At 47.0% G+C, this 18,620-nt stretch overlaps 1 protein-coding gene and 1 long non-coding RNA gene across 4 annotated transcripts in view; both read right to left on the reverse strand.

Moving 5' to 3' along the window:
- Positions 1-18,620, reverse strand: part of LOC121574649 — a 44,578-nt gene that overhangs the window by 11,202 nt on the left and 14,756 nt on the right. The window lies entirely within an intron of this gene.
- Positions 3,862-6,303, reverse strand: LOC121575482. Its single transcript, XR_006661485.1, has 3 exons — positions 5,513-6,303; positions 5,152-5,192; positions 3,862-5,004 (listed from the first exon to the last, which is right to left on the reverse strand). It is a non-coding gene; the product is annotated as an uncharacterized LOC121575482 (long non-coding RNA).

An 18,620-nucleotide genomic window follows, 5' to 3' on the forward strand; every position in this document is an offset into this window, starting at 1 on the left:
GATGGTTTTAAATATACATAAGTATCAAATTGAATTTGTAAAATATACTTAAGCATCAAAAGTAAAACTGTAAATCATTTCAAATTCCTTATATTAAGCAAACTAGACGGCACCATTTTCTTGTTTTTTTTTATTTACGGATTCCTAGGGGCTCACTCCAACACTCAGACAAAATGTACAAACGAAGCGTGTGTGTTAAGTGAGTCCGCCAGATCAAAGGCAGTAGGGATGACCAGGGATGTTCTATTGATAAGTGTGTGAATTGGACCATTTTCCTGTCCTGCTAAACATTCAAAATTTAAGAAGTGCTTTTGGGTGACAGGGAAAATGTATGGAGTAAAAAGTACATTCTTTTCTTTAGGAATGTAGTGAAGTAAAAGTAAACATTGTCAAAAATATAAATAGTAAAGTAAATTACAGATACCCCCCAAAACTACTTAAGTAGTACTTTAAAGTATTTTTACTTAAGTACTTTACACCAATGCAAATAATTAATTAAAACACACTGTTTTGCAATGGTCTACAGTAGCCTCAACAGCACTCTGTAGGGTAGCACCATGATGTAGCCTGAGGACAGCTAGTTTCCATCCTCCTATGGGTACATTGACTTCAATGCAAAACCTAGGAGGCTCATGGTTCTAACTCATTTCCATAAACTTATACAGTAATTATGACAACTTCCGGAGGACGTCCTCCAACCTATCAGAGATCTTGCAGCATGAACTTACACATTGTTCACCCAATCAAAGGATCAGAGAATGAATCTTGTACTGAAGGCATAAACTACAGCTAGCTAGCACTGCAGCGCATAAATGTGGTGAGTAGTTGACTCAGAGCGAGAAAGACAATAGTTCAACAATTTTGAACAAATAAATGTCTTAAAAATTAAGGAGAAGCGAGAGAAAGAGAGAGAGAAAGAGCAATATTTTGTAGTATGTGTTTTTCACTTTCACTTACTTAGCTAGTGAATGCTGCTAGCAAGTTTAGCCTGCTCAAACAGAGGGATGCTATGTTAGCAAGCTGGCTATGGCTATCCAACACTAGAACTCTTCCAAGTCAAGGTAAGCTTTTGGTTTTATTAATTTATTCCCACTGGGGCCGGCGGTGTAACTGCTAAACTGCTTAATGCTGACTGTACACTGTACTGCATGGTTTACTAACACGTTAGTTCTAGTAGCTATGTTGACTATGACGTTAATATGGTGACAATGATGTAGGCTGTGTGTAGCAGTCAGCGGTTATAATATGAAGGTTTGGCATGGAACGTTTTTTTTGCCTGGTCACAGAAAGCTGATGTGTTGTGCGAGGAGGAGAGCGTGTATATGCGAGAAGGAATACAACAATCAAAGGGATCATCCTGTTTGTATGTGGCTGCTATGAAAGTGAACTGTGTTTGCGTGTGATCAGGGGTGTATTCATTCCACCGATTTGTTGAAAAAACGTTTCTTAAACGGAAGCAAACGGAACGAAACTGGGATTTACATACCTGAATTTGTCCAATAGAAACAATTGTTTGCAACTGTTGGACTAATGATTACACCTTAGATCAGCTTGATGCAGGTAAAAGTGTGCAAGGTGGTATTAAATGTGTCAATGTCTGTCACCTTAATTACTCAAATTTAAAGTATCATGTACTAACTTAAACCTATCTATGTTACATTGAGCTGGGTGAATGGAATATGAATGACAGTCATCCAATAATCATCCTACCTCATCTTAAACGGCACCAACCGCCACTCTACATGAGATATGATCAAATTGAACAATTAGACACTCAATAGCAATGTTATAGCTGTATACAGCCTAGTATAATGGCACGGGAGGAGATGGCTGCCGTTTTACGGGCTCCTAACCAATTGTGCTATTGTGTGTGTTTTTTCGCGTTATTTGTAACATATTTTGAACATAATGTTTCTGCCAACATCTCTTATGACCGAAAAGAGCTTACTCACCTCGTACTGGACGAAAAACATTTATTTAACGAGTCGGACGTGAAGGATTTACTTCAGACACCCGACAAGGCTCAATTCCTCGTCATTCGCATGAAGAAGAGACTGAGATATCGCGGACGTAGGTCGGGGTGCCTTGTAAGGATCCGACTGCGAGTGGTTAATATGCCTCTACCATCAGTCCTATTAGCCAACGTGCAATCATTGGATAATAAAATGGATGAGCTCTGATCAAGAATATCCTAATAACAGGACATTAAAAACTGTAATATCTTATGTTTCATCGAGTCGTTGCTGAATGACGACATGGATAACACACAGCTGGCGGGGTTTTCGGTGCATCGGCAAGATAGAACAGCTGCCTCCGGTAAGACAAGGGGTGGCGGTCTGTGTATATTTGTAAATAATAGCTGGTGCACTAAATCTACATTTTAGTCATTTAGCAGACGCTCTTATCCAGAGCGACTTACAGTTAATGCATACAATATTTATTTGTTCATACCCCCTGTGGGAATCGAACCCACAACCCTGGCGTTGCAAACGCCATGCTCTATCAACTGAGCTACATCCCTGCCGGCCATTCCCTCCCCTACCCTGGAAGACGCTGGGCCAATTGCGCGCCGCCCCATGGGTCTCCCGGTCGCGGCCGGCTACAACAGAGCCTGGATTCGAACCAGGATCTCTAGTGGCACAGCTAGCACTGCGATGCAGTGCCTTAGACCACTGCGCCACTCGGGAGACAATAATATACCATTTAGCAGACACTTTTATCCAAAGCGACTTACAGTCATGCGTGCATACATTTTTTGTGTATGGGTGGTCCCGGGGATCGAACCCACTACCTTGGCGTTACAAGCGCCGTGCTCTACCAGCTGAGCTACAGAGGACCATATTAATATTAAGGAAGTCTCAAGGTTTTGTTCGCCTGAGGTAGAGTATCTCATGATAAGCTGTAGACCACACTATTTCCAAGAGAGTTTTCATCTATATTTTTCGTAGACGTCTATTTACCACCACACACCGATGCTTGTGGTAGAAGGCCATAAGCAAACAAGAAAATAATCATCAAGAGGCGGCGCTCCAAGTGGCTGGGGACTTTTAATGCAGGGAAAAGTTTACAGACAGATTATTCCACTTATAAATCACTGTATCACATTTCCAGTGGGTCAGAAGTTTACATACACTAAGTTGTGCCTTTAAACAGCTTGGAAAATTCCAGAAAAAGATGTCATGGCTTTAGAAGCTTCTGATAGGCTAATTGACATCATTTGAGTAAATTGGAGGTGTACCTGTGGATTTATTTCATGGCCTACCTTCAAACTCAGTGCCTCTTTGCTTGACATCATGGGAAAATAAAAAGAAATCAGCCAAGACCTCAGAAAAAAGATTGTAGACCTCCACAAGTCTGGTTCATCCTTGGGAGCAATTTCCAAACGCCTGAAGGTACCACTTTTCATCTGTACAAATAATAGTACGCAAGTATATACACCATGGGACCACGCAGCCGTCATACCGCTTAGGAAGGAGACGCGTTCTGTCTCCTAGAGATGAACGTACTTTGGTGCGACAAGTGCAAATTAATCCCAGAACAATAGCAAAGGACCTTGTGAAGATGCTGGAGGAAACAGGTACAAAAGTATCTGTATCCACAGTAAAACAAGTCCTACTTCGACATTACCTGAAAGGCCGCTCTGCAAGGAAGAAGCCACTGCTCCAAAACCTGATCCACCCCTAAATAATGTCCATTCATTATTATCCACATTTCCAGCTACTACAGCATTAATTTCCTGCTGTAGCAAACTGGCTCAAATTAAGATCCTACATCTGTAAACAAGATTTACATTTTAGTCATTTAGCAGACGCTCTTATCCAGAGCGACTTACAGTTAGTGAGTGCATACATTTTCATACTGGCCCCCCGTGGGAAACGAACCCACAATCCTGTGTTGCAAGCGCCATGCTCTACCAACTGAGCTACAGGGGATTCAGGAGATCAGGATAGTCAAACGAGGCTAATCTCAAATTTTAACTAGAGAAAAAAATTGTCATCAAAATTATGGTCTCACACCATTTACAACTTAACTGCTCTGTAGTTGTTAGACTAAAAGCTAGAATGTGTTTACAACACTGCACATTGAAAGGGAGACTGAAGTGCTGAGAAAGTTGAAGTTAAACTGGGAACTTCGAAAATAACATGGGGAAATGGGGAGATTTTAATAGCATTTAGGAAATCTATTTTTTATCAGTTTTGATGATCTGATGTTGCCAAGAATGTAAACATTTTTAAAACTGAAATATTATATTTAGATTTTGATCTATTTTGATTTCAAATGCATTTTACTTAATAAATTGTATCCAACCGTTATGGAAGGAGGTAGGTATCACACAGATGACAGAATAGATATAAATACAGTATATATTTAGCATTTAGTGGGTGGGACCCCTCCAACACCCCCAAATAAAAATACTAACACAGTAACCAATATTATGGAAAGGCATGTAACAGAAGCCAGGTGTCCATGTGTGATACAGTAGATTAGGGCAGTTTCTAGCATTTTGGGGGCCCAAAACGAGATTTGCACACCTCGCGGGGAAAACATTTTAGTGTCCCCCTCATGGCGAGGGAGGGAAACATTTGCAGCTTTGAAGTTAATGTCCTGCAATTCTACTAATTTTCTCACGGGGCGGAGAGAACATTGCAGTTATAAAGCTAATTTCCTGCAATTCTACACACTATGCTATGGGGTTGAAAGAAATAAATTCAGTTTTAAAGCTTATTTCCAGCAGTTCTACACATTTTGCAATGTGATGGTGGCCGCTTATGTCTTTTATGACTAGAAACGGCCCAACAGTAGATGTATTAGATACTTATTCACAGTACCATGTTGTATGATAAATAAAGGACATCCTGCAGAGAAGAGTATTTCTGTGAGACATAGCTATAGAAAGCCAGTGGTGTAGTTTCAGTGTGCCTGCAGAAGACTGTACAACCCATCCGGCTGGGCTGAAGTTGCTGGTCTGTCGGGGATTGAGCTGTATATGTGGTACGCATCAGGCTAGAGAAAAGAAACAGACAGTTTAACTTCAGTCCTTTGAATCTACAATACTGTAAATATAAATGTGTATACTAAGAGGATGTAACATTAATCTGAAACTGAGAGTCTTTAACAATCACCAAACACAATGGTTGATTCTGAACTTACATTGTGGTTTGCAGATTACTTTTCATTCTCTTCAACAGGGCCTGTACAACGCATAGGGAGCCTGAGTTAAAGTTTGTGGGTATTTGTGTGTGTGTGTGCGCATAAGTGTAAGTGTGGGTGTGGTTGTGCGTGTTACTTTGCTGTGGTTAATGTCACTTCACACTTCTCCTCCTGACTCAAACCACCCTGTAGACTTACAGCTCGGTTCTCACGCTTTCAAGATGCTCTGACTAACACCTTATTTTATGTTTTAAGTGAGTACGGTTGACATTGAGTGACAAAGTGTTATTGTGACGAGGATCCCAAATTCACGTCCCAGGTCGGGAAGACGGGGACAGAAGACATTCTGTTACAAACTCACCTGAGGGCAAAAACGTGGACGGTACAGAGGTGATGAGAGAATAGATCCCAGCATCCCCTGATTCCAACATGCCTGCACTGCTCACAGCTCCCATCACCAAATCATCTAGAACAGATATTAAATGAAAATGTCATTACAATTTGTATTTGTACATGCATGTGTGTAGTTGTGTTAGTAGTGTGTGCAGTGATGTATATTTTTGGAACATACATTGGCTGTGATCATCCTGTCTGGCTGTAGGTCTATACAAAATACAAGTATAAGAAGGTTGTGGTAAGAACATCTCATCATGGACAATACAGAACTAAAGGTTGAGATAGAATCAGCATTATAAAATATTCACAAGGGGAATTCTTACCTCTGAGAATGTTTTCTCTGAAAAACAAATTAAGCTAAAATAATGATATTGATTATAGCCTACCCTATAAAATATTACCAAAATTAGTTGATAGATTAACCCATGTTAATGGCACTTACATTAATATGACAAAGGAAAACGTTTTCAAAATATTTGTTATGCAGAATCAGAAGTACTCACTGGTCCTCCTGCAGAGACAGACAGCTGTCAATCCCATCAGGAACACACCCACTCCAGAAGCCATACCCACTGCTGCCTGCCATAATTGCACAGCTGTTTGGTGACATGATGACATCAGGAGAGGTCATTAGCTCTTAATGCCAATGTAAATACTTAAATGGTAGACAGGTGTTAGAAGACCATATTATTATCAGTCTGAGTGTCACGGTCGTCTATGTCGTCTAAGTATGACCAAGGCGCAGCGTGTCCAAGAAACATGACTTTATTAATTAAACGTTATCGAACTACAAAACAAAAGACGACTCAATGAAGTCCACGGTACACTGACCGAAACGGAACAAAAAACCACAACACCCACAGGAAAACATACAGATTAAATATGGCTCCCAATCAGAGATAACGAGCCGACAGCTGACACTCGTTACCTCCGATTGGGAGTCATTGACCAAACCTAGAAATGAACCCAACAGAAATGCAAACATAGAAATACACCCAAATACCCAACATAACCAAACCAAAACCCAACAAAACAAAATACACCCTGGCTCAAATACAAAAGTCCCGGAGCCAGAGTGTCACACTGAGAAAATGTTTCTGTTTTCATATGTGTGAGAAAAGACAGGTAGTCAGCTAAACATTTTCCATTTACATTTGAGTCATTTAGCAGACGCCCTTATCCAGTGCGCCTTACATTAGTGCATTCATCTTAAGATGAAGCTAGGTTAGACAACAACATATCACAATCGTAGTACATTTTCCCTCAACAAAGTAGTTATCAGCAAAGTTAGTGCTAGTAGGAAAAGACAAGTGCTTTTTTGCCGTGGGATTACTAAATAAGGATACTTACCCCAAACTATTTTTTGACAGTTTGAATTCACATTACTGTCTGTGGAGCTTTGACCTCCTGTGTGTCACGGTTTCGGCCGAGGCGGCTCCTCCTCCTTGTTCAATACAAAAGTCCCGGAGCCAGAGTGTCACAGTACCCCCCCCTAAAGGTGCGAACTCCGGGCGCACCAGCATACAGTCTAGGGGAGGGTCTGGGTGGGCGTCTGTCCACGGTGGCGGTTCTGGCCCTGGTCGTGGTCCCCACCCCACCTTAGTCACTATCCGCTTCCGTAGCCTCCTCCACATGACCACCCCCCAACTAAACCCCACTGGATTAAGGGGCGGCACCGGACTAAGGGGCAGCACCGGACTAAGGGGCAGCACCGGACTAAGGGGCAGCACCGGACTAAGGGGCAGCACCGGGATAAGGGGCAGCACCGGGCTAAGGGACAGCACCGGACTCAATGGCGGATCCTGGCTGGCTGGCTCTGGCGGATCCTGGCTGGACGGCTCTGGCGGATCCTGGCTGGACGGCTCATGGCTGGCTGAAGGATCTGGCTGCTCATGGCTGGCTGACGGATCTGGCTGCTCATGGCTGGCTGACGGATCTGGCTGCTCATGGCTGGCCGACGGATCTGGCTGCTCATGGCTGGCTGACGGATCTGGCTGCTCATGGCTGGCTGAAGGATCTGGCTGCTCATGGCTGGCTGACGGATCTGGCTGCTCATGGCTGGCGGACGGATCTGGCTGCTCATGGCTGGCGGAAGGCTCTGGCTGATCCTGTCTGGCGGAAGGCTCTGGCTGATCCTGTCTGGCGGAAGGCTCTAGCGGCTCCCGGTCTGGCGGACGGCTCTGAAGGCTCATGGCAGACGGGGCGGCTTTGCAGGCTCAGTCCAGACGGCCAGTTCAAGCGCCTTTGGGCAGACGGGCAGTTCAGGCCCCGTTGGGCAGACGGCAGACTCTGGCCGTCTGAGGCGCACCGTAGGCCTGGTGCGTGGTGCCGGAACTGGAGGTACCGGGCTGAGGACACGCATCTCAGGGCTAGTGCGGGGAGAAGCAACAGGGCATGCTGGACCCTGGGAACGCACATAAAGCCTAGTGCGGGGAGAAGGAACAGGGCATGCTGGACCCTGGGGACGCACATAAGGCCTAGTGCGGAGAGAAGGAACAGGGCATGCTGGACCCTGGGGACGCACATAAGGCCTAGTGCGGAGAGCAGCAACAGGACGCACAGGACTCGGGGAACACACAGGAGGCTTGGTGCGTGGTGTAGGCACTGGTGGTACTGGGCTGGAGCGGGGAGGTGGCGCCGGAAATACCGGACCGTGCAGGCTTACTGGCCCCCTTGAGCACTGAGCCTGCCCAACCTTACCCGGGTTGATGCTCCCGTCGCCCGACCAGTACGGGAGGTGGAATAACCCGCACCGGCCTATGTGGGCGAACCGGGAACACCATGCGTAAGGCTGGTGCCATGTACGCCGGCCCGAGGAGACGCACTGGTAGCCGGATGCGTTGGGCCGGCTTCATGACATCTGGCTCAACGCTCACTCTAACCCGGCCGATACGTGGAGCTGGAATGTACCCGAACCGGGCTATGCCTGCGTACAGGAGACACCATGCGCTCTACTGCGTAACACGGTGTCTGCCCGTACTCTCGCTCTCCACGGTAAGTCCAGGGAGTAGGCGCAGGTCTCCTACCTGACTTCGCCACACTCCCTTTAAGCCCCCCAAGAAATTTTTGGGTAGTACTCTCGGGCTTCCAGTCTTGCCTCCGTGCTGCCTCCTCATATCGCCTCCTCTTGGCTTTAGCTGCCTCCAGCTCTTCACGAGGACGGCGATATTCTCCCGGTTGTGCCCAAGGACCCTTTCCATCCAGTATCTCCTCCCATGTCCATGAATCCTTGATAGGCGTCCATAAATCCTGTGTAGGTAGGTCCTGTTGCCGCTTGACACGCTGCTTGGTCCTTTTACGGTGGGTTTTTCTGTCACGGTCGTCTATGTCGTCTAAGTATGACCAAGGCGCAGCGTGTCCAATAAACATGACTTTATTAATTAAACGTTATCGAACTACAAAACAAAAGACGACTCAATGAAGTCCACGGTACACTGACCGAAACGGAACAAAAACCCACAACACCCACAGGAAAACATACAGATTAAATATGGCTCCCAATCAGAGATAACGAGCCGACAGCTGACACTCGTTACCTCCGATTGGGAGTCATTGACCAAACCTAGAAATGAACCCAACAGAAATGCAAACATAGAAATACACCCAAATACCCAACATAACCAAACCAAAACCCAACAAAACAAAATACACCCTGGCTCAAATACAAAAGTCCCGGAGCCAGAGTGTCACACTGAGAAAATGTTTCTGTTTTTCATATGTGTGAGAAAAGACAGGTAGTCAGCTAAACATTTTCCATTTACATTTGAGTCATTTAGCAGACGCCCTTATCCAGTGCGCCTTACATTAGTGCATTCATCTTAAGATGAAGCTAGGTTAGACAACAACATATCACAATCGTAGTACATTTTCCCTCAACAAAGTAGTTATCAGCAAAGTTAGTGCTAGTAGGAAAAGACAAGTGCTTTTTTGCCGTGGGATTACTAAATAAGGATACTTACCCCAAACTATTTTTTGACAGTTTGAATTCACATTACTGTCTGTGGAGCTTTGACCTCCTGTGTGTCACGGTTTCGGCCGAGGCGGCTCCTCCTCCTTGTTCGGGCAGGTTTCGCCGGTCGTCGTCTCCGGAGTTCTAGCTGCCACCGCTCTATGTTTCGTGTTTGTTTGGTTTTGTCTGTTAGTCACACCTGTTTTGTGTTAGGTCTCATTTAGCACTCTATTTAGTTTCCTTGTTGTTAGGTTAGTGTTGTGTGTAATTGTTCGTGTCGTGGTTGCGCTACCTGTGTCGGTACGCTATTTTCCGTAGCTGCCTCCTTGTTGTTAGGAGAGATTTACGCACCTGTGTGTGCGCTTGTTTACGCCTGTGTGCGTCTTTTTGCCTCCGGGCTGTTTTGGATTATTTTTGTTCTCAGTAAAGTCTTGTTGGACTTACCCTCTGCTGCCTGCGCCTGATTCTACACCACACCGATACACAGCACCTTGACAGAATTACACACCTGTTAATGGAATCAGCAGGAGCACCCGTCGACAATATGGAGGAGCGTCTCCTTGGACAAGAGCACCGGATCAATCGTATCGGGCACGCCTTGGAGGGCGTCATGGACACCCTTCGTCGATGGGAGACCAGCGGGGTTCCCACAGCCCCACCTATCGCACCATCACCTTCACCACCGGACAGCCAGCCCGTCCATCGACCGGAACCCAGTGGGATTCGGCTCTCGCTCCCGAGGGCGTACGACGGCACCGCTGCCGGGTGTCAGGGGTTCCTCCTACAAGTGGAGCTCTACATTGCCACCATACACCCGGCGCCCTCGGGATACGAGAGCGTTTCCGCCCTCATCTCCTGTCTCACCGGCAAGGCGTTGGAGTGGGCCAACGCCGAATGGAGGGGAATAGACGCCGCCACAGTCACCTACGCGGAGTTCTCCCGTCGCTTCCGTGCGGTCTTCGACCATCCACCAGAGGGGAGAGCGGCGGGGGAACGTCTATTCCACCTCCGACAGGGGATGAGGAGCGCTCAGGCGTTTGCGCTGGAGTTCCGGACTCTAGCGGCTGATGCGGGGTGGAATGAGAGGGCCCTCATAGACCACTTCAGATGCAGCCTTCGGGAGGACGTCCGCAGGGAGTTAGCCTGCAGGGACACAACACTAACCTTTGACCAGCTGGTGGACATGGCCATTCGACTGGACAACCTGCTGGCGACCCGCGGACGTCCCAGGTGGGGGCCCCCCATTCCACCCTCCAGCGCCTCCGAGCAGTGTCCGATGGAGCTTGGAGGTGCTGGCGCTAGAGGGAGAAGAGGTAGGAGCCCGAGGGGGCAGTCTCCTGCACCAAGTGTGGGCGCGGAGGGCACACCGCGGCTCGGTGCTGGGGAGGGTCCCCTGGTGAGGGAGAGAGCAGGTCATACAGTGGGGAGTCCACCCAGGTGAGTAGGCGCCCTACTTACCCAGAGCTTTCTGTCGTTCACATTACCTTACCTGTTTGTTTCCCACAGGTTGCACCTCGGTCCCAGCATAAGGCGCTAGTCGATTCAGGCGCAGCTGGGAATTCTGTGTTAAGTTAGGGATTCCCCTCCTTCCAGTCGAAAAACCCTTTCCTGTACATGCCCTAGATAGTCGTCCGTTAGGATCTGGGTTGATTGGGGAGGTCACAGCGCCACTTAGGATGATGACGCAGGGGGGTCATGAGGAGACGATTCAACTCTATCTTATTGACTCTCCTGCGTATCCGGTGGTACTGGGGCTTCCCTGGTTGATGACCCATGATCCTACTATTTCGTGGCGAGAGAAAGCTCTTAAAGGGTGGTCTGCTCAGTGTGAGGGGTCATGTCTGGGTGTTTCCGTAGGGGCGACCTCGGTGGAGAGTCCGAACCAGATGCCAGCACTGCACATTCCTCCTGAGTATGAGGATTTGGCGCTCGTGTTCAGTAAGACCAGAGCGGCACAGTTGCCACCTCATAGACAGGGGGATTGTGCGATAGACCTCCAGACAGGAGCAGCGCTTCCGCGGAGCCATGTGTATCCTTTGTCACAGGAGGAGAAAAAGGCAATGGAGACTTACATTGCCGAGTCTCTGAGACAGGGATACATACGGGCCTCCACTTCTCCCGCGTCCTCGAGCTTCTTTTTCGTGAAGAAAAAGGATGGAGGTTTGCGTCCGTGTATTGATTACCGCGGTCTCAATCAGGTGACAGTGAAGTACAGCTATCCACTTCCTCTGATTGGGACCATGACGGAGTCCTTACACGGGGCAAGGTTCTTCACAAAATTGGATCTCAGGAGCGCATATAACTTGGTGCGCATTAGGGAGGGCGATGAGTGGAAGACAGCATTTAGTACTACCTCCGGCCATTACGAGTATCTCGTCATGCCATATGGGTTAATGAATGCTCCATCAGTCTTCCAATCGTTTGTAGACGAACTTTTCCGGGACATGCAGGCGCAGGGAGTAGTGGTGTACATAGATGATATTCTTGTGTACAGTGCTACTCGGGCCGAGCATGTAGCCCTGGTGCGCAGGGTATTGAGGAGACTGTTGGAGCATGACCTGTATGTCAAAGCTGAGAAATGTCTGTTCTTCCAGGAGTCAGTTTCCTTTTTGGGTTACCAGTTGTCTGCGTCAGGGGTGAGAATGGAGGTGGACCGAGTGTCCGCCGTGCGTAATTGGCAAACCCCAACTACGGTTAAAGAGGTGCAGCGGTTCTTGGGTTTTGCGAATTACTACCGGAGGTTTATCCGGGGTTTTGGACAGGTGGCAGCTCCCATAACGTCTCTTCTGAAGGGGGGTCCGGTGCGCTTGCAGTGGTCAGCTGAGGCGGACAGGGCCTTTGGGAGACTGAAGGACCTGTTTACCTCGGCTCCGGTGTTGGCGCACCCGGATCCCACTTTACCCTTCCAAGTTGAGGTGGACGCGTCTGAGGCCGGTATCGGGGCAGTTCTTTCTCAATGATCCGGTACACCACCTAAGCTCCGCCCCTGTGCTTTCTATTCTAAGAAGCTCAGTCCGGCGGAGCGGAATTATGACGTAGGGGACAGGGAGCTGTTAGCCGTAGTACAGGCCCTAAAGGTGTGGAGGCATTGGCTTGAGGGGGCTCAGCACCCTTTCCTCATTCTGACCGACCATCGTAACCTGGAATACATTCGGGCGGCTAGGAGACTGAATCCTCGCCAGGCTCGATGGACTATGTTTCTCGCCCGGTTTGTGTTCAAGATCACTTACATCCCTGGGTCCCAGAACGGGAAGGCAGATGCTCTGTCCCGTCGGTATGACACGGAGGAGAGGTGCGTGGAGTCCATTCCCATACTACCGGAGTCTTGTCTGGTGGCACCGGTGGTGTGGGAGGTCAATGCGGAGATCGAGCGGGCGTTACGCACCGAGCCTAGTCCTCCACAGTGTCCGGTGGGTCGGGTGTACGTCCCGCTCGAGGTCCGGGATCGGCTGATTTATTGGGCTCACACGTCCCCCTCCTCTGGACATCCGGGTATTGGCCGGACAGTGCACTGCCTTAGTACGAAGTACTGGTGGCCAACGTTAGCCAGGGATGTGAGGGTTTATGTCTCCTCCTGCTCAGTGTGTGCCCAGTGTAAGGCGCCCAGACACTTGCCCAGGGGTAAATTACAGCCCCTGCCCGTTCCACAACGACCCTGGTCTCACCTCTCGGTGGATTTTGTTACCGATCTTCCCTCCTCACAGGGGAATACCACCATCCTGGTCGTTGTGGATCGGTTCTCGAAGGCCTGTCGTCTCCTTCCCATGCCGGGTCTTCCTACGGCCCTACAGACCGCTGAGGCTCTATTTACTCACGTCTTCCGGCATTACGGGGTGCCCGAGGATATAGTGTCCGATCGAGGCCCCCAGTTTACCTCCAGAGTCTGGAGAGCATTTATGGAACGTTTGGGGGTCTCGGTGAGCCTTACCTCGGGTGCCACCCGGAGAGTAATGGGCAGGTTGAACGAGTCAACCAGGATGTGGGTAGGTTTCTGAGGTCATATTGTCAGGGCCGGCCGGAGGAGTGGGCGAGATATGTGCCCTGGGCCGAGATGGCACAGAACTCTCTCCGCCACTCCTCCACCCAACTAACCCCTTTTCAGTGTGTATTAGGGTACCAGCCGGTTCTGGCACCATGGCATGAGAGCCAGATCGAGGCCCCCGCTGTGGATGAGTGGGTGCGGCGCTCGGAGGAGACGTGGGGACGCTGCACACGTCCATCTGCAGCGTGCCATATGTCGACAGAAGACGAGCGCCGACCTACACCGCAGTGAGGGGCCAGTGTACGCACCTGGAGATCGAGTCTGGCTCTCAACCAGAAACCTGCCCCTCCGCCTGCCCTGCCGGAAGCTGGGTCGGCGGTTTGTGGGGCCTTTTAAAGTCCTGAGGAGATTGAACGAGGTGAGTTACAGGTTAGAACTACCTATTGATTACAAGAAGATTAACCCCTCGTTCCATGTGTCTCTCCTCAGGCCGGTGGTAGCTGGTCCACTCCAGGACTTTGAGATGGAGGAGACTCCTCCGCCCCGTTGGATATCGAGGGGCTCCGGCGTACACGGTTCGGACCATCCTGGATTCGAGACGCCGGATGGGGGGTCTCCAATATCTCGTGGAGTGGGAGGGGTACGGCCCGGAGGAGCGGTGCTGGGTGCCAAGGAGGGACATTCTGGATCCGTCCCTGATGACCGAATTCCATCGTGGTCATCCTACGCGCCCTGCTCCGCGTCCCCCTGGTCGTCCCCGAGGCCGGAGGCGGCGCGCGGCTGGAGCCGCGCGTCAGGGGGGGTACTGTCACGGTTTCGGCCGAGGCGGCTCCTCCTCCTTGTTCGGGCAGGTTTCGCCGGTCGTCGTCTCCGGAGTTCTAGCTGCCACCGCTCTATGTTTCGTGTTTGTTTGGTTTTGTCTGTTAGTCACACCTGTTTTGTGTTAGGTCTCATTTAGCACTCTATTTAGTTTCCTTGTTGTTAGGTTAGTGTTGTGTGTAATTGTTCGTGTCGTGGTTGCGCTACCTGTGTCGGTACGCTATTTTCCGTAGCTGCCTCCTTGTTGTTAGGAGAGATTTACGCACCTGTGTGTGCGCTTGTTTACGCCTGTGTGCGTCTTTTTGTCTCCGGGCTGTTTTTGATTATTTTTGTTCTCAGTAAAGTCTTGTTGGACTTACCCTCTGCTGCCTGTGCCTGATTCTACACCACACCGATACACAGCACCTTGACACTGTGTGTAAATTTGTGATGGGGATTTTTTTTGTACAAAAACCTGGGTTCGATAAACGTAGTCTATTTGTTTCAGTTTTTCTAACTAAATATGACCGACACACCTGATGTAGGAGAAGAAAAATTAGGAGAAGAAAAATAAATAAAAAATTCATATCTAAGAAAGTACAACAATTTAGAGTGAAAGTACACGTAGCTATGAATAGGTTTATGAGTAAACCAGTTGGAAATGAAATAGCAAACTATGCTATACTTACTAGTTGGTCTCTCTGTGATGTCAGGGGTCAAAGTAGAAGTAACAGTCGAACCTGCTGGAAAGTAATACAAGTTCTTTATGTATCTGATTACACAAGACGAAAGGTATTCATTATTTCTGAGTCAGTAGAACACAACTGAGTCAGTAGAAAGATTACATGTTCACAATTTCATAATTTGGCATATTATTGTTAAAACCTTGACTGAATGTACAATTGGAAACAATATTTGAACGCCCACCCCAGAATCCACACCCAATGCTGCCTGCCATAATTGCACCGCTGTTTGGCGACATTGGGAAGGTCATTAGCTTGTATTCCCAGGGTCAATACCACATCTCAAGATTTGATCTAAATTAAAATTGTGAGGTTGTATGTCTCAGTTGTCTCATTTGTGTGAGAAAAGACAGGTAGTCAGCTAGAGAAGGATACTTACCCAGAACGCTTTCTGTGGAGCTTTGACCTCCTGGGCACATGCAAGAGAGAGACTGTTTAATAACAGTTAACACACAACACAACTTATTACGCCACTAAACTAAAATCGTGTGGCCACTTTGGGGTATCAGTTGTCAGAGTAGAACTAATAGTCCAACCTGGTGCAAAGCAAAGTCATTGGATGTGATTACACAAAAATAAAGATATCTAAATGGGTTGATTTAATTTATTAAATATCAACCAATTTTTTTAAATTAGGGGACATTTGTGAGTAAGAAAACCTGGGTAAGATAAAGCTAGTCTATTTGTTTAGGTTCTATCTGCTAACTAGAGAAAGATGACCAACACACCTGATGTAGGATTCACTTCTGTACTGGGGGTCAAAGGAGAGGTCAAACCTGGTGAGATGAGAACTCATATTACACAAAAACAAATGTATTAATCAAATCAAATCTACTATGGTCATATTAAGAAGAAAGTTAGAAGCATCTAATGCATTACCTACAGACTAAAAGGACAAAAAGCTATTAATAGCTCTATTATTCTTGGAAACCAGAGCGTTAGTGAATTAATGTGGACAAAAATATTCTAATTACTAAGCTAAATTTAGGGCCTCCTTACTTGTAGTTGGTCTCACTGTGATGCCAGGGGTCAAAGTAGAAGTAACAGTCGAACCTTCTGGGAAGAATTAAAAGGTACTTTTATATCTGATTACACAAGAATAAAAGTATTCATCATTTTTGTTAGTAAACAACACAACTCAGTCAATAGAAAAATGACACGTTCACAATATCATAATGTGGCACATTATTGTTAAAGCCCAGACCTTTGACTGAATGTACAATTGGAAACAGTATTTCAAAGACGGTCCCTTAGAGGACCAATACACCTGTTGTAGGACTCACTGTCATTCTGAGGGGTAAAGTAGAACCAGGGCCTTTCTTACTGCTGTAATGAGCTTTGCTTTAAAATAACATTAGCGCCACAAAGTACATTTAAAGAAAGAAACAAAACAAATGTGTAGCCTACCTGCTGGAAAGCGTACAATTGTTGGATCACTAATGTGAACTCCCACCAGATCTAAAAACATTTTTGGGATTGAAATGTGTATTTAGTTTGTGGGTCAGAATGAATATAGTAATACTAAGAAGATGCTAAAATCAAAGTGAGTCAGATCATGAAGACCTGCAGCACTGATAGATTTGTTTAGATAATGACTCACCCTCAAAGCTTTTCCCATCACTGCGTGGAGAGAGAGAGTTAGGTCCTGAGCTCACTCTGTAGTCACAGCTCACCTCCTTACGCCTCACTGACTGAAGACCACTGACCAGATCACTCTCAGTTACAAAGAATTGACAGAACCATGCTGAGGGTGCTTTTCTCTTGTTGATCTTTGCTGTGAAGGATGGCTGACTCTCCTCTCCAACATACAGGTTACAGGTGGTGTTAGTACTGTTAGGACTCACAGGTCCAGGAATGAAACAGATGACGTTGTAGTACCCATCCAAATGGGTTGTCATGTCTGGTTTTGGATCTGTTAGGAAAGGACAGAGACTCCTTTTTGCATTACTCTATTTTAATGTAATGTACACTACCGGTCAAAAGTTTTAGAACACCTGCTCATTAAAGGGTTTTTCTTTATTTTTACTATTTTCTACATTGTAGAATAATAGTGAAGACATCAAAACTATGAAATAACACATATGGAGTCTCACAAATACACGGCGGTTGGAACCAAAAATCTCAAATTTGGACTCCAGACCAAAGGACTCATTTCCAACTGTCTAATGTCCATTGCTCGTGTTTCTTGGCCCAAGCAAGTATCTTCTTCTTATTGGTGTCCTTTAGTAATGGTTTCTTTGCAGCAATTCGACCATGAAGGCCTGATTCACACAGTCTCCTCTGAACAGTTGATGTTGAGATGTGTCTGTTACTTGAACTCTGTGAAGCATTTATTTGGGCTGCAATTTCTGAGGCTGGTAACTCTAATGAACTTATCCTCTGCAGCAGAGGTAACTCTGGGTCTTCCATTCCTGTGGCGGTCCTCATGAGAGCCAATTTCATCATTGCGCTTGATGGTTTTTGCGACTGCACTTGAAAAAACTTTCAAAGTTCTTGACATTTTCCGTATTGACTGACCTTCATGTCTTAAAGTAATGATGGACTGTCATTTCTCTTTGCTTATTTGAGCTGTTCTTGCCATAATATGGACTCTGTCTTTTACCAAATAGGGCTATCTTCTGTAAACCCCTGTCTTCACTATTATTCTACAATGTGGAAAATAGTACAAATAAAGAAAAATCCTTTAATGAGTAGGTGTTCTAAAACTTTTGACTGGTACTGTATATGTCACAAGTGACTGACTCTTACTAAACTAGGGCCTATATTACCTATCAGCATGTTTTATTTGATATAATTCCCATTTATGAGTGCCATTTAATCATGTGTGCTGTGTGTTTACAACTATTGCTTTTCACTTAATTTCTCACGTGTGAAATCAAATTGAATTGCATGGACTATTTTCCCTGGACTAAAGCCACATTGAGACAGCTGTTGCCAATTCTCTATCAACTCCTCCATCCCCAAACTAATTGCTAAACAGGCCCCAGTTAAAAGGAACTGGACCAGTGACCTCTCGACCGACTCTGCGCCTCTCCGCTGGTCCCCTGCTGTGGGAAAGACACAAATCACAAAGCTCTCTATAGCACTACTAAAGGAAAGTGCTTGTTTCAAACGTGTGACTGTGATCCCAATTGTTGGCCAGTACATGCTCTAATTGTATGTTTTGTGTCTCCCACAACTACAGACACTGGGGACACGCCCGACGCTGCTGTGATAGGCTAAACCCAACTCTACCACGCAGCCGGGCTGGTGCGGAGCGAGGGACAGTAGGCGACCTGCCATTGAACACCGAACCAGCCATTCATTACCAGACCAGCTATCGACTTACGATCCCTGCTCGGGAGGAAGAGCCGAATCCTACTCGGGTAGAGCAGAACGAACCCTGCTCGGGTAGAACTGAACGAACGAACCCTGCTCGGAATGACCCGAATGAACAATGGCCACCGATCAGGAATCAACTGCTGTGATAGATGGAGGTGTCTCACAGCTCAGCTGAACTGAGTCGCTCTCTCTGATTACTGTAGAACTGACTGTCAGCCTAGGAGGAGTCTGTGAGATCAGAAGAATAGAGTGTGCTTCTTTGAAAGTTGCATTTAAAAAC

Source organism: Coregonus clupeaformis, chromosome 10 (assembly GCF_020615455.1).
Source record: "Coregonus clupeaformis isolate EN_2021a chromosome 10, ASM2061545v1, whole genome shotgun sequence".
In the NCBI taxonomy this organism is placed as follows: Eukaryota; Metazoa; Chordata; class Actinopteri; order Salmoniformes; family Salmonidae; genus Coregonus; species Coregonus clupeaformis.